Source organism: Dermacentor albipictus, chromosome 1, assembly GCF_038994185.2.
Source record: "Dermacentor albipictus isolate Rhodes 1998 colony chromosome 1, USDA_Dalb.pri_finalv2, whole genome shotgun sequence".
In the NCBI taxonomy this organism is placed as follows: domain Eukaryota; kingdom Metazoa; phylum Arthropoda; class Arachnida; order Ixodida; family Ixodidae; genus Dermacentor; species Dermacentor albipictus.
Window position 1 is genome coordinate 72,906,547 of NC_091821.1, and position 20,172 is coordinate 72,926,718.

General features: G+C 46.1%; 1 protein-coding gene, 1 long non-coding RNA gene and 1 other non-coding gene across 4 annotated transcripts in view; 1 reads left to right on the forward strand and 2 right to left on the reverse strand.

Annotated features, from left to right (window-relative positions):
• The window catches only part of LOC135903948 (uncharacterized), a 107,955-nt gene that overhangs the window by 83,330 nt on the left and 4,453 nt on the right, over positions 1-20,172 (reverse strand). The gene's annotated exons all lie outside the window — the stretch shown is intronic.
• LOC135903947 (multiple epidermal growth factor-like domains protein 9) overlaps positions 1-20,172 on the forward strand; it is a 254,026-nt gene that overhangs the window by 36,185 nt on the left and 197,669 nt on the right. The window lies entirely within an intron of this gene.
• Positions 4,363-4,546, reverse strand: LOC135903985 (U2 spliceosomal RNA). The gene has a single exon (XR_010564985.1). It is a non-coding gene; the product is annotated as a U2 spliceosomal RNA (small nuclear RNA).

Consider the following 20,172-nt stretch of genomic DNA (forward strand, 5'->3'; position numbering starts at 1 on the left):
GAACGGGATGTTCGTCAAAACAAAAAAATAAGAATTTTAAAGAAGTTTTTCTTAATCTATCAGTTAGAGCTCCAAATTCCAAATATACGTTTGTTAGGCGACATTGTTAAGCGACATTTATATTGTTTCGCTGATAATGAGAGCTATTTCTTTCGACAGTCAGAGTGAGCAGAATGTCAAGAAATATGTACAAATGTGCTGATCGCATCATCAAATGTGCGGCGGAAGAAGACAGGCAAGAAAAATTGAGCACTTCATTGTTTTCACCCACAGAAAAACTGCTTCTACACGATCGCGCTTTCTCTCGTCGTTTGCACGGCGCCAAGATTTCGCCATGACTATGCCTCTCAACTGTCCACCTGGACCTCCACGATCGTTCAGGATACGGCACGTCCGTTACAGTGCGTTGCAAGGCTTCATTCAGCTTGTGTTAGCGCACGGAGGCACCCGATATCCAGATTGTGAAAGCAATTCGACGCAGCTTCAAACATTTAGAGAGCCTGCAAGTTGGATACCTGTTTATGTGACTGTACTTATTATTTATTTATGGCAGTATGGATTTCAGTTATGGAAAGGTTATTCTTTGCATGAACAAAGTTCTTCCCCGTCTTACAGGCCCACGCCTGTTACACTAAATGAAACTGTGAAGTGGGCTTCTCCTCGCGCAACCTCTACATGTGAAAAAGCCAACTCTTTAGTTATCTCTGCACAGCCATAGAGCTATTGAAGTGTGTGCGGTAAGTAATTTAAAGAAAATGCTTACTTTTTCTCGTTACCTGTAACGTTTCATATTTTTCTTCCCGTCGGCCCCCGCTCGGTCCTCATTGCCCGAAAAGCTGTCCTCCAGCGGTACACGCGAGCTCTCATCCCCACTCATGCCGCCTCTCTTACGCACAATCTTGATTGCATGGAACAGTTCTCTCACCGTAGTCTTCTGTAGCCTGGGTCGTTCTCACACCAGCCATCAGCTGTACCTGGCGTCAACTACGTGAAGACAATGTCCAATATTCGAAGTGCTCAGCTCCTGTTGTCTGCAGTGGAGGCCTGTCATCTACTTTGGACGTGCCCTGGGACACTGACAGCTCGCGAAAGTGTGCTTAGAGGCGTGAAATTGAGAACTGACGAAGGATCATCGACGGATCACAAGCGATGGATCTTGGACAATGCATTTTATAATTCGCGACGACGCGATATGCAAAAAATGGGACTCTATGCCTACCTATTTCATTTCCAAATTAGGCCGCCTGGAAATGCAGGCCAAAGAAAAAAAGTTAAAAAATACAGCCAACTAGTTATTGTATTAGTCCAAGCTCACTATCGAAGAATAAACTGCATCATAAAAAAACTGTCGACTTATCTTTGAGGATTTTATGGTCCTAAATTGGTTACAGCGTGTGAGCGATATTCAAGTATGCCACGGAATGGTCGGTCATTTATGTCTCTCAGACTGAAAAAAAACTATCTTTTCTATAACTCTAGTAATGAACTCTTTGTGCTTAACATAACAGTCGAGCGAAGCATGGTTAAGTGAGACGGTAAAACACCGCAGCTTTCTGATGCCCTTCCTGTAGTCAACACCATGACGCTTGACAGTGCTTGTAGCCACATTTTGAAAACATCCACTTAGTATGCATATGCATCGTAACGATGTAACCTGAAACCATCATCGTTGAAACATTTATCGTTACAGTACATTTTGCGCCGATACCAAACGTAAATATAGGAGTCAAAATGTATCTAAAGTTGTCAAAAGAGCAAACACTTTTACATCAATATTACGATTCAGTTGTTCAAAAAATAGGGCCAAAAATGCTGAAATTAAAAAAAAAATCGAACTGGAAGCGCCTGACCTTACATAGCATATGGGCTATCACGTCTAATGTAAAAGGACGATACTAACAGCTGGCGGCGATCAGAACAACTACCTTCCAGCGAGGTCCGGAATTTCGACACAGGCTGGTCATACACGGTTACGAGATTGGTTTGGTTGGTTTCCGCAATTGCAAATGACGTGCTCGTTGGGTATGAATAATTACGGCGTGTCTAATCAGAACTGGGCACGAAATAAGTTTCTGCTGTAATATTTGTGAAGCGTGGTTGCACATACATACATAATGTGGTCCGAACCATACGGAATGGTAGTGTGCAGCCAAGATGCTTTTCAAGCGCGTGGCTTGAAAGCATTTTGTGTAATTATCTTCCAGCCCAGCTTTATGTAACTGCTTATCGCTGCGTGAGAGCTTATATTGAGGACGAGAAACTTATTATTTAAGCGATCCTTCCAGTTTTAGTAAATATACAGAAGCGCAACCTAGAACATGGACGAAGAAGGAGGATGGGACGTGAATGAACGAGCTATGTGAACCTTACAGAATCACATATCTTCGCCATTTTTTTATTTCTCTTTTATATCTCTACGCAGTCGTTCGGAGGGATTGTGGACACTCAAAAGGTGAATGATGAAGCCACACTCGGAAAACTGTGTAAGTACGTGAAACTGCCATGGTCGCTTAATTTTTACGCTAAGTATAACCTCGGCAGCGGGAAAGAGAATCACCGATATAACTAAACCAAATACGAGGCAAACTACGAGCACAATATTGTCTATGTTAGGCTCTGCGTACTGAACACCTATACGACGCTTGTGGTGCGCCGACTCCTCATTTTAACACGCGTGCATAATAATAAGTGCATAATTTGCATCGTTTGTTGACACCGCTGGTATCCTCAGGCAATCAACTTCTCACGAGTAACAGTTTTTCTTGCCATTAAGCGCGGATATATTCAGAGCTACTCAACGGGCTTAATATTCAGTAAGCAGTGAAGCGCAGCCAAGAGCAACGGCCTAAGTATGGTTTTCTACTGTAAGTACGGCTTTCTGCTGCCTAATTCGATGTATCTTTTTTGCATACTTTCGAAAAAAGAATATAACGCAGGAATTACACAGGGTGTCCCAACTATCATGCATCAAGATTTAAAAATATGCAAACGCCACGTAGCTGGACAGAACCAAGGTAACTTGTTTGCCGTCACTTGGAGACACTCAGATTATCTCTTGCATTCCGCATAACTACATAATTAGTCTTAATTATTTAATCAACTTCTCAAATATTATAACTAGAGGAAAAGTGTCAATTAGAAAATTCTAGAGCAACATGAAAAGCTCGCGATACAGATTTCTGTTGCTCAAAGTGTGCTACATAAAACTTTTTGCGAGCGTGAAAGAAGGCCGCGTATACATGCAAAATTGCCGCCCGACTGGCCACTCGAGGCATGTTGCGTGTATTCGCAGGCTTCGTTCACGCTAGGAAAAAACACTTTTAAAGAAAAAATTATGGGGTTTTACGTGCCAAAACCATCTTAAAACATCTGAAAACCATCTGAAAACACTTTTATGTAGAAAGTATGTAGCACGATGTAGAAAGTATGTAGCACGGGATGTATGTGCGTGTCATGTATTTTTCATACGTCTCAATGTGTTTCGGTTCAAAGCTGCACCACCGCCGTGCTACCTCCTACAAGTACTTCGAGGGTTAAAGAAGGTGTCAGACTGCCTTTTTTCTTTCTTTTTTTTCTGACTGGGATCGATGACTAGAGAGCTGCTATGGTGAAATGCAGGAAAATCACGGCAGTCATACCACTCCTAACTATTTGCAAAGTGACTCCCTAAGTATCTGCGTTCTCGCTGTTTTGTCAAATGTCCAATACGAAACATGGCAGACATCACCAGCGCGAATTTCAAAGTGCGCGCCATTCCGAAATACTTTCTGTCATGGCGATCCGTACTTGACAACTATATTCAGTCAACATCCTTCAAAAATAATAACGTCAGTCGTCATCAAAAAAAAAAAATTATCAGGAGATTATGCGCACTTTCTTTGTGGAGAGATGTTTGTGCATGGTCATGTAGAAAACCTTGTGCAGCATTCCGAAGAAACGGAGTTGCGAAGTTGAGTTAGTAAACGCGACCACAATAGCATAGCCGCTTGCCTGCGAGAAATTCCCACTGTGTGCCACTCCCAACAATCTCATCGTCAGTGCCAAGAAAGAAAAAGTAGTTGCACTCAAAAGTTATCTTCCTCTCTTGTACACGTTTGTCTCGTTTTGTTTCTTCTCTTTATTTATTTGTTGTCTTGGTTGCTTCTAGATGCGCATCATAACATTCCTTCATAAACAAAAGCAAAACCGAAGAGAACTATATTATGTTACTCAGTATGCGCAGTGTAATTCACAAACCAAACTTGTGTTTGCCCTTTCGGTTCTCCCCTTTTTTACGTACGTTTTACAGCAAAGCTGTATGTGGCTAGGTTCTGGAAAATATTGCGTGCGCCTATCGAGCCATGTTGACCGAAAATGTTTTCTCATACGGGGACCGATCCCGAAGACAGTGCAAAACCGGGCCGATCCGCTGCGGAGGTGAAACAGGCTTTAAACACTCCACCACCTTGCAAAAATAAGTTTAATATCTTAGGTACACATACAACCCGAATCAGATATTAAGCTGATAAGAACAGATGCTACACTTTGACCCGCGTCGCGACCATATCTGCGTTCGCACCGCCCTCTCTTTGTCGGCGTTCCAAGCGCTTGCGTGTCTCCTTTCTTTCCACTCTCTCGTGGTGGCGGTCCCGTAAGCGTGCTGCCAGCCAAGACCGCGAGGCGGAAAGAAATGCGAACCGCTCATGTGGCCCCGATCCCACAAACTTGGAACGTTTCGCCTGAGCAACGGCCAGCTTTCAGAGGGAGTTTTTGGGGAACCAATTTGGCGTCGCCTGTGGTTTTCGAGTGGCCTCTCAACCATTACTGCACTGCGGGACGCCGACCAAGCACGATCGCCTTGGCTATGGTGAAGCAGTGTGTGCGATCGGAGTGCGGTGAGATGCGTGTCTTTTATACGCACCGGGATTCGTTAGTAAAAGGTGTCCTGCCGCGTTTTGCAGCACTACATGGGTATGCTTACCCTCGGTGCCTCATCACCCTTCGAGGCCAAACATCATGGAGGAGTGACTCGTGGTGCAGCGACTAACCTAATTTTCGTCCGCTCGCCTTCTATTTGCATACAGCGTTTGGCGCGCGGCATTGAACAGTTCGCCATTAAGGGACCATCATACACAGCTTCGTTGGTCATCCACCTTCACCGAGTTGAATGGCACTGAATTTTTTTAGTAGGTCTCCTGCCCCGTATTGTATTGCGTCTCTCCGGATGTTGGTGTGACAGCATTCTTTTTTCAACAGTGCTGACATATCGTTCGGCGCAAGAGATACAATATCATGTCCTTCTGCTAAGCAACGACCAGCGCTTGTAACGCAGGCGAAGATACCCGCAGTGTACGGCAGGCACGTGGTCGCTGCTTGAGTGCGCCTCGATAACAATATTAGCAGGAAAGGTGAGATGATCTCAACAAGGGGTGTATGGACAATTTTTTTCTTGTTCTTTTAGCTTGGTATGCGTAAACTGAGCTCCCTCAATTACAGGATGTGGGCTCGGGCCTTGAAAAATACAAGGGCCGAATTCGCTAAGCTTTTCCTTACTAAACGCCCTTTGCCATTGGTCGGCCGCCTTCCCTAATAGTATCTCCAGCACCAGGACTGGCCGAAACTTCTCTTACGAACAATTCTAGCCTAAGACATTTTTGTGACTACGGTCCCAGGAGCCATATTCACAAAAAAGCAAGTACGCTAGAGCGGTTCGTATAAACAGCCGACAGCTAATGGGATATCAAACATAATGTGCATAGCTAAGGCTGCTGCCTATAGTCGTTCGCAAGAACTAGGGGCGAATAGTTCTTGCGAACGAAAACATTTGCATTTTCGGCACTTCGGTCTATACACACAAAAAAAGTTCTACCGTTAGAATTCTTCATAAGAGGAGATAATAGCTAATCATGATGTTGGAAATATTATTAGCGAAGCCGGCCGGTCCTTACGAACAGCTCTTACGAGCAGCTCTTACGAACATAAAAAGAATATTAGAACGTGAGCTGAGAACGTGAACGTGACATAACAGAACGTGAAGCTTGAGCTTATTAAATGTGACTAGAGGCAGGTTTTCACGGCGAACGAATTATTTATCACCTCGAGAACGACTTCATAGCTATGCGCACACATTCGTGTTCACCTGCTACAGCATTGTCTCCTGCAGCCTCCGAAACACACACACACTCAGGGACCACCACACTCTGAGTCAGCGCTGTGCGCCAAACACCGCAGGTATTTCCAAACGCGGCTGTTGCGCGGTAGCGTGGTGACTAGTGCGTCCGGAATCCAAGTGCACATTTCTGTCGGATCAGGATTTTTTGGCCCCAGCAGTGTTCGGCATTTTCGGTTTTTCTTGCTTCGCGGTGAAGGTGAGACTAAGACAGTGACGGTAAAACAATAAGTGGCGTAACGGAAAGGACGGACGGAGTAAACATAGATTTGAGCTTTTAACTACGGTAAATCAGTTCTGCGGAATCCCGCAAGGTGGAGGAAGCACATTAAAGGTAAAAAAAAGAAAGATTGTCACCCACCCGAATGTAGCACGAAGCCACACAGAAAACCTGTACGGGTTTCTCAGAAAGAACGATTTCGATGTGCGTGCGTGCGTGCGCACTACCGCTTGTTTCTGTGCTTGTTTTAGATAACTAATATTTGCAATAGAGGCCTTCGTTTTATTTGGCGAGCACAATTCTTTTTTACTTTGCTCGTCTATATTTATGGCGCATTCGCTGTTTACATTACTTATAACGACGCCGAGGAGAGAGTTGTTCTTTCGGTTGGAAAAACGAAAATGCATCCTCCGAAGTAAGTCGTCCGTTATGTCTTTAATATTCGTTGGGTTCGTTCGGATTTCTTAATCAGAGGCACTACTCACACAGCGGTGACGGGGATCCGAGAGATTAAAAAGCTGGTAATTGAAAGGAGCGCGAAGAGGAGAAGGCCCCACCTTAATCTGCCGCAAAATTTGAGACATATTCTGAAAGGAGATCGTTCCAAAACACTGCCGAGTACGAGCAAGAGAAAAGACACATTTCTTATTATTTCCAGAGAGCGGCAACAACGTGTGGCGGAGATTAAACTGAGATAGAATATCATGGCTTTCGCTAGTCTGTGCCTCACCTTTTCCTTCCACATTTATTTTTCTGTGCAGGAAGAAGCACGTCATGATAATTCCTTCCCATACGGATCTGGCGGGGCTTTCTAATCACGGCATTTGGGTGCAGTTTCCGTCTAAGGCATACTGCCACCAGGTAATGAAGAGCTTGTAATTTATGTCTGGAGAGGGTAAGGATAAACTATTACGGGGCTATAGCATCATGGGCGAAATTCACAATGTTTTTCATGCGTAAGTGCTCTTGGCCATTAATCGAGCGCCTTCGCCAATAGTGTGCTCTCACATCTGATTGGCTAGAATCTGCTCCTACGAACCATTCATAGAGCAAGAATTCGATTGCGAATACAAAACCTTGCGTTTTTCTTTCTATTCCAGTAACGTAATCGTTGATCTAAAATCTATCCGAAAGCTTTCAGGCCACCGCGTTTCTAACCGAAGACCAAGTATGGCGGCGTTATACGGTTGCTAGCGCCGGCTTTCTTTGACCACGCCGAAGTGGTTCCTGGCCTACAGAAGCTTTTGTGCACTCATATTAGGGCAGTTCTGTCGATAGCTACGTCTTCGATATTGTGGTTGCTTGGGAACTGTGTTAGCAAAGAGGTGTATTTCAGGGCGAGTATTGCTGTTAGCAGCTGCATATGGTACTGCTGTTCGATTATCGCTGAAAAACTCGCGTCGCGTTTGTGAAGTCGTTGCACCTTCATGCTCTCTGGGCAGACTAACCAATCATATTGCATTTTGGCGTGTGCATTTTGTACACAATAGATCTCGTTCTTATATTTGGTGGCGTCGGACTGCAATGCGTACGCTGCAAGGAACTAAACCCCGCCTTGCCGCCAGCAACCATCTGCTTTGGCCGGCGCAGCTTCACCTCTAAACGTATTACGTGGCTTTTAATTCCGTATTCCCTAACTGCCTTTCCCTTGTGACTGCTTTCTTTCTTTCTCTCACGCTATATATATATATATATATATATATATATATATATATATATATATATATATATATATAGCGAGAGAGAGAGAGAGTGAGAGAGTGAGAGAAAGAAGTCACAAGGGAAAGACAGCTAGGGATTACGGAATTAAGAAGCCACGGAATATATATATATATATATATATATATATATATATATATATATATATATATATATATATATATCTATATATATATAATCTTCATTCAGTAGCACTCTAAAAGAAAAAAAATACTCAGAAGTTTGTAAGATTTTAGCTTTATATGTTTCCAAGCAGGCCACTAAGGGAATTTCAGATTGCGAAAACTAGATCGGAAAGGACAGTTCTTTGACGTCCGCAGCGAAATTGCAAGGGCGGTGCAGCGTTAATTCGCGCTTTTATTCACCCGTGCGCTTGATGACTTCGTTCACTAGTGTACATGGTTGCATTAGCAAATGTGTAACTACTCTTCTCAAGGCGACTTCTACAGCATTTATTCGGCAATGTCATGCGTATTCCTCGGTAGCAAGAGAGAGAGAGAAAGAGAGAAGGGATCAGGGAAAGGCAGGGAGGTTGACCGGTAGGCTACCCTGCACTGGGAAATGGGGAAAGAGAAGTGAACGATAAGAAGGAAGGGAGAATTTCACACTTTGCACTGTTACACAAGCGTTCGTCGCTGAGTCAGTCACAGGCAGTCATACAGGCTGGTGCATTTTAAGAAGCGCAGCAGCGTTTCTAGGGCCCTGCACATAGCAGACGCATGAAACCGCGGCCCAATATCTCCTCTGTGTAAGGCCCGTCGTCTAAGTGCCCCAAAGCTGTCCGAAGGGCTCTCCTCTCATCTTCGTATGTGGGGCAGTCACATAAGAAATATTCGGTCGTTTCTTCGACGCCACATGTGCTGCAAGTGACACTGGCCTCGGTTGAAATCAAAATGAGTCGGCGTTTGTGAAAGAAACTCATACTTGCTGGCGGCACAGTAACGTTTCTTCCCATCCGTTAAAATCAGTAAAAGTTCTAACTTCATATGTGGGTCCATGGCATATAGACGCCTGTTGGTGAACTCCAGTGCATTCCTTTTTCTTAGAGCAATAATATGGACAAGACCGCTGAGGTGCCATTATGCATCCATTTTCTACAAGGGTATAGAGGCGCTTTTACATTCACCATGTGCTTCGCGAGCAGCTTTGTCAGCAATTTCATTGCCAGTAATGTTGCAGTGTCCAGGTAGCCACTGAAATCCAATGTCGTGGCCTGTGTCTACCGCTTGACGGTAGCGTAATCTTATCTCTGCTACCAATAGTTCATGTGGGCTGCGGCGCAGAGTTGATAACACTGATGGCGCACTTCTGAGAAGAGGACTTCTTTCTGACTCCTGGTACATAATTCCGCACTTCTGGCTGCCGGAGACACGACAAAGGACAGGGTTACCTTGCTGCAGGCGTGAAATCGGATGGAATGATCAGTAGGAGGTTACAATGCGCGAAAAGTTACGTCTGGTCTACTTTCCGAGACAGAAGCAACGCGTTGAGAGTGTAGTCAGGAAAGGTGTCGAGGATGATTTCTAAACGCGCCTTGCAGGAACGCCTGCAAATGACTAGAGCAGCTTCCAGTTCTTCCATGAAAGAAATGTTCATCCATTGCCGAACCTTGCATGAAAAGAACTTCGTACAATTACAGATCCTTCAGTAGCACCTCGTAATCGTATCTCCGCTACCACTTGCTCATGTGCGCTGAGTCACAGAGCTGATAAAAGTGATTGCAGGGCTGCCCTCGAGTCACAGAATACAGCCCAGTGATTTGGTGATTGTTTCTGCACATAAAGCACTATGCTACGGAAGGCGGCAAGGTTGATTTTGAACGTGGCTAATCTTGAACTTCTTGCAGATTGATGTCGACGGAATAACTACCGCGCCACTAGATCTGGTTAGTCGAAGACACGATTGGAGTAGGAATCATGCATTAGATGTATAGCAGCTTGATTCAGGGCACAAGTTGGCAAGTCGGACTTCTTTCCAACTCCTTGAATGGAAAGCCGCACTGGTGGCTGCCGGAGACACCACAAAGGCCTACGTGATCTTGCTGTAGGGGTGAAATCGGATGGAAGAATTGATCGGTAGGAGGCTACAATGCCCGAAGAAGTCGCATCTGGTCTACCTTCTGAGAGAGAAGCAAGGCCCTCAGACTGGAGTCGGGAAAGGTGACGAAGCTTATTTCTAAGGGTGTCTATGGCAACATGCGTACTGATAGGATGTTCCCTCGCGATGGCAATTGTTTCGGCTGTTGAAGCCCATCGCGGTAGTCCAAGACAGGTTCTAAGCGCTTGAGCTTGCATACTCTCAAGCACTGTGATATTTGTCCTCCGGATGCTTGACAGCACAGTAGTGCTGTAACTCAAGAAACCCACGCAGAGCGCTTTGTAGAGAGTTGAAGTATATAACACACCGATGGTCCCTATGCTTTTTCAGCGACGGCCTTGAAAAGGTATTTTCGTTAGGTAGTGTACATGGGGGCTCCAGGAGAGGTCGCGGTCGAGAATGATCCCTGAAGATCGATGGGTTCTCTTGTACAAGAAAGGCTGGCCATTAATCGCCAACAGCTATCCAGTCATCAATTTTCACGCGAAAGCAATTGATTCGTATATTGCTGTTGAGACTGAGCATATTGCGGAAGATCCTCACTCGAGGCGCGTGAGGTTCATCCTTTTCGTGCATCAACTTGCCAACACAGCTGGCGAGAGCAATAGGCCGATATGATTTTAGTTCAAGGGGACACTTTCCTTGCTTTAGGATTGGGACAAGACGGCTACACTCTAAGAACAGTTTACACCCTTTGGCGTGCCCCTTCTGCCACACAACGATAATCGTCATCTGCCTTGATGCGTTTCCTTTCTTTAACGCTGTGAGCCCGGTACTTTCCAGTAACGAACGGCACGTGCGTTATCAGCATGATAGCATTGCCGACAGGAAATGCTATCAATGCGCATGCCATTCGTTACTGGAAAGTACCGCAGTCCCCGAAGTGAGGGCTGCGGATTAATTTTGACTACCAGGGGATCTATAACGTTCCCCCAATGCACGGGACTAGGATGTGTTTTGCATTTCGGCTCCATCGATATGAGGCCACCGCGGCCGGGATTCGATCCCGCGACATCGTGGTTAATGGGGCAACACCAAAGCCGCAAGCCACTGTGGCGGTTCTCTAAAACTTCGTCTAAATAGCCTAAAAAGCTTCGCCTAAATGGACAGACATCAGGGGGGTGTTGTGCATATATTTTTACTTCTGGAAATTGCACACCTTTTCACTCAGTTTCTGCAGACCAAGAGCCTTTTGCCGTCGTTTTCGAACAGTGTTGAGCCAGTCACGCTTCGCGCAGCACCACCAAATATATCTGAAGCGTGCACGCTGCGCAGGTGCGCCGCAGGTGAATTCACAAAACTTTGGCTTTATTAGTACACTTTCTAACCTTGGTGAGCTGGTTTCCCTAATAATATACCAGAAATAACGATTGGCTGATACTGCATGGTTCTTACGAACAGTTCTTACACAAGAAATATTTTTGTGAATACGGGCAGTGAAGTTTTGTGAACTCGGGTCGTGGTACCACTTCACAACTTACCGTGGCAGGCCAGTGGCTGGGCCGTGGCGTTGCTGAGCTCGAAGTCTCGGCTCAGAAACGCTTATGTACTTAGCTTTAGGCGCACGTTAAAGCACCCCTCGTGGTCAGATCCGAAGTTCGCCAACAAGACATGGCTCATAATGAGAACATGGTTTTGATACGTAAAACCCCAGAATTTAGTGGTTGTTGTTTTTGTTGTTGTTGTTGTTGTTACAACGTTCATAAAAGGATGGGGAGAACAGATCCATGACGTGTGCTGGTGTAAGCGAAGCGTTCTTTTGCTTAATTCGAACATTTCATGAAGTGACGGCGTTGTTCCTTCTGAGTGGAAGTGTAGCCGCTTTGTCCCCATCCTAAAACAAGGAAAGTCGACTCCCCTAGAACTAACATCATATCGGCGTATTGGTCTCGCCAGCTGCATTGGCAAGTTGATGCACGAAAAGGATGATCCTCACTCACCTCGAGTGCCTTCTTGAACATTACATTTACCCGCCGCGGTTGCTTAGTGGCTATGGTGTTGGGCTGCAAGCACGAGCGGTCCACAAGCTGTGCCACAGAGCACCGTCCTCCGGCGGAGACCTCTAGCTCGTTCCGAATCCTCGTTTGGAACACTCGAGCTCCAATAAGAGCAAGCAGGGGCCATGCTATAGAGTACCGGCATTGCTCGCGCCGAAGTGGCACTTGTCCGTTTTGCGAACGACAAAGGTTTCTGCCGCACTCTCGCGGCGTATGTTTGTGCGCGGAACTTCAGTTAGTTAGGTGCGTAAAACCAGAAATGAAAACTCCGAGAACGCTTGCCTTATGTTACCTTATCATCTAAGCAGCGACCTCCGCTGTAAGGTTCACTAGTTTAGACTTGCTTCGGCGAACCGAACAGATCGTCTAACGCACGTACTTGCAAGCTGTTTTGGAGCCGCAATTTGCTCAAGCAGGAAAAGTATGCCATTAGCATCGCGGTAACGTTTCCTTTTTCCCGAACAGCTTAATTGAATTTCCATCCGTTGCTACCGAAGAATAAGAAATCACTCGCGTGTCGCGTGGCATCACCCGCGCTGTCTTTCTTATGTCGTCTGCGACACAGACGACCAGGTCAGCGACTGCCGAAGGAACTACGTCACTTAGACTCCCGGTCGAATCCACTGATGTTCACGGAGCTGTCTGAACTACTCCGCGGAGTGATCTCGGATCATCAGCACTCGATTTGCCTTTGGAACAGACTTGCTTCAAGAATAACAGAAACTTTTGATCCGGGAGCTCTACAGATCTGCCATTGGAATTCAGAATTAGTTTTGGAGGGCGGTGCACTAAAACACAACATATGGTACGTACGACCCGCCGTAGTTGCTCAGTGGCTATAGTGTTGGGCTGCTAAGCATGCGGTCGCGGGATCGTATCCCGGCCACGGCGGCCGCATTTAGATGGGGGTGAAATGCGAAAACACCCGTCAAAGAACCGCAGGTGGTCGAAATTTGCGGAGTCTTGCACTACGGCGTGCCTCATAATCAGAACGTGGTTTTCGCACGTAAAACCCTATAACTTTTTTAATGGTACGTACCATGTGCAGGTCTTTATTTACAGATTATGGTATGACCACGGTTTATGATCTTTGCGTGAGTGCGCATAATATCGGTCTGCGGACGGCAAAGCAAGACGCGCACCCAACGGCTTTCATGCTGACAATTCCACTAATGAATACGGGATCGATACGTCCGCCGAATCCCGACGTAGCTGTCGCGGGACACCACATGACCTATACACATGTAGCTGTCGACTCTCTCAGAGCGCACATTCGCCATCTGTCAAGGATCCCCGACTTTCACTTTGCCTCCTTACCAGCCGAGACACCTCAAGCGACCTTTTAGAGAGTTATTAGCGTTGATCATGAATGCATACTGTCACCTTATACACCGGCGGCGAAGACGCCATCTCCCCTGTGGTGCCTGCAACAGCCTCAAGTGAATTCCCGGAAGTACAAAAGCTAATCATCCATCGGCGGCTCTGAAGCAAGTGATACTCCTATTACTACACCGGATGTATCATGACCGCATATATATATATATATATATATATATATATATATATATATATATATATATATATATATATATATATATATATATACATATATATATATATATATATATATATATATATATATATATATATATATATATATATATATATATATATATATATGTGTGTGTGTACCGATGGTTCGACCTCACCTACCAGCTCAACTGCCGCATTCGTCGTTCCATAGCAGGTTACCGTAACTTCAATTTGTCCCACATGACTACATCTACGTCGGCAGAACTTGAAGCTATCCATGCCGCTATGACGTACGTCACCGAAGAGCCGACAGAGAAATTGGTTGTATTTCGTGACGCTAAGGCAGCTCTTCGCAGCATAAAGTCTGCATTACATCACAGACCTTACGAGCAGATCAAATGCGACATCAGGGAAGTACACCACCATGCTCTGGAAACAGGGCACAACATTATCTTTCAATGGACTCCTTCTCACTTTGGCACCGTCAGCAACAATTTTGCTGACAGAGCTGCCCCGTCTGCCCACAAAGACACCCAGACGCGTCCAATACCTTTTGCGAGGTTGGACGCTGCCAATGAACTTGGCCTGCTTGCGCGCAAAAAGTCGCAATATTTCTGGAGCTCAAGTGCCTTCAATTGCCGATTGCATAAACTAGACCCCATGCTACGGCTACAACTGCCATATATAGCCTTTCCCACGGCGAAACGACCTTGCTGTGCCGCTTGTGGCGTTCACGAGCGCCTATACTCCTATCGTATCGGAATGGCCGAGAGCCCGATGTTCGACTCCTGTACGTGCGAGGAAACCATCGAGCCCCTATTGTGCACCTGCCCTCACTACAACGTTCAACGCCTCTTTCTGAAGACAACTTTAAACAGATTGGCCTCAAGACCGTTGTCCGAGTCAAAGATACTCGGACCGTGGCCACACCTGCCACTAGAACGCTACTTGAACTTGAAGTGCACCGGCTGTGGTGTCCCGGTGCTTCCTCTCGCACGCACTCAGTGCTCCCTCTCTCCCTCTTTCTATTCCCCGTTCCCCCACACCTAGTGTAGGGTAGCAAACCGGGTGCTCGTCTGGTTGGCCTCCCTGCCTGTCCTGTCCTTGCTCTCTCTCTCTCTTTCTAATACCGGTGAGCAGCGCGCGATGACTCTGCTCTTGCTATCCTGCCGAAAGACTAGTGCTGACGAAACTTGCCAAGGTTGACGACAGGGCGTGTTGGTATAGTATATTAGAGGTTGGATTGCGCAACATTGGGTTGCGCTTATTACTATGCCCGAAGAAAGGGGTTTAACCGAGAGGCCCGATTTTTTTAGTCATATCATCAGAAGCCAACAAACACTGACACCAAGGACAACATAGGTTAAATCACTTGTGCTTAATAAATGCAATAAAGAAGCGATAAATTAATGGAAGTTAAAGTGGATGAAAAAACAACTTGCCGCAGCTGGGGAACGATCCCACAACCTTCGCATTTCGCGTGAGGTGCTCTACCAAATGAGCTACCGCGGCGCCGTGTCCCCATCCACTTTCTTGTTTATTTATGTTTCCTAGTAGAACACTGGGAGTGTTAGCCAGCGCCACCCCTCATATACCTTGGCGGCGGATGTGGAACATCCGTTCTGCCGCAGGCGTCGCGAGAACGTGATCTTTTTGGGGGGAGGCAACCCGGCCAATAAACCCACACATGTTGCCTGAAGGCATCAATGCTGCCGGATTCGAGACTCTCGTTACGTAATAAACGAGAAGAACGTCATGTTAACCCGACGTGGCCTCTCGGCTTCTGTATTGGAAAGAGCTGGAAAGGAACATCGCTTAAGGACGCTACTCCAGGCACAGGAAGATAGTGTTTGTTGGCAGTTGCGCTCGCCTCATGGCGGTACAGTATCAGGACATTCAATCTCTTCTACCTCGTCCAATTATGAACCGATTTGAAGAATTATTTCTGTTAAACGATCCCTCGACGGCGTTTTAGAACTTCCAGAGTATAACAAAAATTTGCAATGAGACCTGTCCAAGGGCCTTTTAACAGTCCTTTAAACTAAGGGACATCTAACCGGAGAAGCGTTCATCATCATCATCATCATCATCATCATCATCATCATCATCAGCCTGGTTACGCCCACTGCAGGGCAAAGGCCTCTCCCATATTTCTCCAACAACCCCGGTCATGTACTAATTGTGGCCATGCCGTCCCTGCAAACTTCTTAATCTCATCCGCCCACCTAACTTTCTGCCGTCCCCTGCTACGCTTCCCTTCCCTTGGAATCCAGTCCGTAACCCTTAATGACCATCGGTTATCTTCCCTCCTCGTTACATGTCCTGCCCATGCCCATTTCTTTTTCTTGATTTCAACTAAGATGTCATTAACTCGCGTTTGTTCCCTCACCCAATCTGCTCTTTTCTTATCCCTTAACGTTACACCTATCATTCTTCTTTCCATAGCTCGTTGCGTCGTCCTCAATTTGAGTAGAACCCTTTTCGTAAGCCTCCAGGTCTCTGCACCGTAGGTGAGTACTGGTAAGGCACAGCTATTATACACTTTTCTCTTGAGGGATAATGGCAACCTGCTGTTCATGATCTGAGAATGCCTGCCAAACGCACCCCAGCCCATTCTTATTCTTCTGATTATTTCTGTCTCATGATCCGGATCCGCAGTCACTACCTGCCCTAAGTAGATGTATTCCCTTACGACTTCAAGTGCCTCGCAGCCTATTGTAAACTGCTGTTCTCTTCCGAGACTGTTAAACATTACTTTAGTTTTCTGCAGATTAATTTTTAGACCCACTCTTCTGCTTTGCCTCTCCAGGTCAGTGAGCATGCATTGCAGTTGGTCCCCTGAGTTACTAAGCAAGGCAATATCATCAGCGAATCGCAAGTTACTAAGGTATTCTCCATTAACTTTTATCCCCATTTCTTCCCAATCCAGGTCTCTGAATACCTCCTGTAAGCACGCTGTGAATAGCATTGGAGAGATCGTATCTCCCTGCCTGACGCCTTTCTTTATTGGGATTTTGTTGCTTTCTTTATGGAGGACTATGGTGGCTGTGGAGCCGCTATAGATATTTTTCAGTATTTTTACATATGGCTCGTCTACACCCTGATTCCGTAATGCCTCCATGACTGCTGAGGTTTCGACAGAATCAAATGCTTTCTCGTAATCAATGAAAGCTATATATAAGGGTTGGTTATATTCCGCACATTTCTCAATCACCTGATTGATAGTGTGAATATGATCTATTGTTGAGTAGCCTTTACGGAATGCTGCCTGGTCCTTTGCTTGACAGAAGTCTAAGGTGTTCCTGATTCTATTTGCGATTACCTTAGTAAATAGTTTGTAGGCAACGGACAGTAAGCTGATTGGTCTATAATTTTTCAAGTCTTTGGCGTCCCCTTTCTTATGGATTAGGATTATGTTAGCATTTTTCTAAGATTCCGGTACGCTCGACGTTATGAGGCATTGCTTATACAGGGTGGCCAGTTTCGCTAGAACAATCTGCCCACCATCCTTCAACAAATCTGCTGTTACCTGATCCTCCCCGGCTGCCTTCCTTCCCCCTTTGCATATCTCCCAAGGCTTTCTTTACTTCTTCCGGCGTTACCTGTGGGATTTCGAATTCCTCTAAACTATTTTCTCTTCCATTATCGTCGTGGGTGTCACTGGTACTGTATAAATCTCTATAGAACTCCTCAGCCACTTTAACTATCTCATCCATATTAGTAATGATATTGCCGGCTTTGTCTCTTAACGCATACATCTGATTCTTGCCAATTCCTAGTTTCTTCTTCACTGTTTTTAGGTTTCCTCCGTTCCTGAGAGCATGTTCAATTCTATCCATATTATACTTCCTTATGTCAGCTGTCTTACGCTTGTTGATTAACTTCTAAAGCTCTGCCAGTTCTATTCTAGCTTTAGGGTTAGAGGCTTTCATACATTGGCGTTTCTTGATAAGATCTTTCGTCTCCTGCGATAGTTTACTGGTATCCTGCCTAACGGAGTTACCACCGACTTCCATTGCACACTCCCTAATGATGTCCACAAGATTGTCGTTCATTGCTTCAACACTAAGGTCCTCTTCCTGAGTTAAAGCCGAATACCTGTTCTGTAGCTTGATCTGGAATTGCTCTATTTTCCCCCTTACCGCTAACTCATTGATCGGCTTCTTATGTACCAGTTTCTTCCGTTCCCTTCTGAGGTCTAGGCTAATTCGAGTTCTTACCATCCTGTGATCACTGCAGCGCACCTTGCCGAGCACGTCCACATCTTTTATGATGCCAGGGTTAGCGCAGAGTATGAAGTTTATTTCATTTCTAGTCTCGCCGTTCGGGCCCCTCCACGTCCACTTTCGGCTATCCCGTTTGCGGAAGAAGGTATTCATTATCCTCATTTTATTCTGTTCCGCAAACTCTACCAATAACTCCCCCTGATATTCCTAGTGCCTATGCCATATTCCCCCACTGCCTTGTCTCCAGCCTGCTTTTTGCCTACCTTGGCATTAAAGTCACCCATTAGTATAGTGTATTTAGTTTTCACTCTACCCATCGCCGATTCCACGTCTTCATAGAAGCTTTCGACTTCCTGGTCATCATGACTGGATGTAGGGGCGTAGACCTGTACAATCTTCATTTCGTACCTCTTATTAAGTTTCACAACAAGACCTGCCACCCTCTCGTTAATGTTATAGAATTCCTGTATGTTACCAGCTATATTCTTATTAATCAGGAATCCGACACCTAGTTCCCTTCTCTCTGCTAAGCCCCGGTAGCACAGGACGTGCTCGCTTTTTAGCACTGTATATGCTTCTTTTGGCCTCCTAACTTCGCTGAGCCCTGTTATATCCCATTTACTGCCCTCTAATTCCTCCAATAGCACTGCTAGACTCGCCTCACTAGATAACGTTCTAGCGTTAAACGTTGCCAGGTTCATATTCCAATGGTGGCCTGTCCGGAGCCAGTGATTCTTAGCACCCTCTGCAGCGTCGCATGTCTGACCGCCGCCGTGGTCAGTTGCTTCGCAGCTGCTGGGGACTGAGGGCCGGGGTTTGATTGTGTTGTTCATATTGGAGGTTGTGGCGAAGTACTGCACCAGGGTGGCCAATCCTGCTCTGGTGAGGTGCGTTACCGGCTCTGGTTACCGGGATCAGGCCACACTCCAGGCCTGTTTATGCAATTTCATCAACACGCGGATTTTTTTTTTATTCCGGTGGAAAATTGCCGGCACCGGGATTCGAACCACGGACCTCTTGCACGCGAGGCGGGTGTTCTACCTCTACGCCACCGCTGCAACTGAGAAGCGTTCACACAAGGAGAAACACGACAAAAGAGTATGCCCTTTTTGGTAAGGGTCCCTTGCGGAAAGGTACATATCCGAACTACTTTATGTACGTAATGGCGCAGCCCCATGCGCAGCCCATCGACAACAGGAAGCTTGTCGAAACACTTAGTAGTCTCCGTGATAATTTTATTACGTCCCAAAATGTTCCTTACAGTTAGCAGGCGCCTAATTTGTCTCGCGGTGCACTTTTATTGCAGTCATACTCTCAAACGCTTGCAATTGACCCCGTCGCAGATGTCGCCACCGTCGCATCGTCGTGCTCACCTCGGGCAGCTTCGTCGGCGTGTTTTTGTTTTTTTTTTCGACCATCCAGTTTCGTCGGCCCAGCGTACTCGCTCTCTGCCATATAGAATGGACCCCTCCATTCTTGCCTTGGTGGCGGGCACTCACAAGAAAGCCTCGCGTCCAGTGGTCACACAAAGCAACATGGACGCTTATCAGGTCACAGGAAGGTAATTTGGAAGCACTGCTAATAACACTGATAAAAACTAATATGCGAATTATGTTGCTGCGACAAGACTTTTATGCTTTATCCTTTCTTATTGTCTGGTTTTCATTGACCGGATGCACAATTCTTTAGCGTTTTATAAACCTCTGGAAAGCTATTCGCTTTATGAAAGTGATGATGTGCTCGAAGGCGTAAATTCGTTTTAGTAACGATAGTTACGTCGTTCTTGTTTCACTGCGTAATTTCGTATAGAACAGATCCGTTAACCGGAACATCTGTAGATGTTCCGGTGCTCTATGTGGCTCAACACCTATGTTATGCCACATCTCTATGTGGCTTAACACATGTAAGGACAGGTTCGTCTTGTATGGTTTCTCCCCAGTTGCGCTAGCGCCTGCGTGGAAGGCGACTTCCATCCTCCTCTCCCGCCTTCGGAATCCTCTCCCGTAAAGCAGCCGCCACGAGGGAAGAGGGCCAGGAGAGAACAGGAAGGATGTCCTTTCCGAGCGCATTGCACAGCATCTAAGCATTCAGAGCCCCCCCTCCACCTCTAAAGGTCTCGTGCCCGTGGATCGCAGAGAGCTATAACATACATGGTTGGCATGCGGCCACGAGAGCGCCCCGCAACACGGGTGCACAAGGACGCTCGCACAAGAAAACGTGTCCTTTGCATCG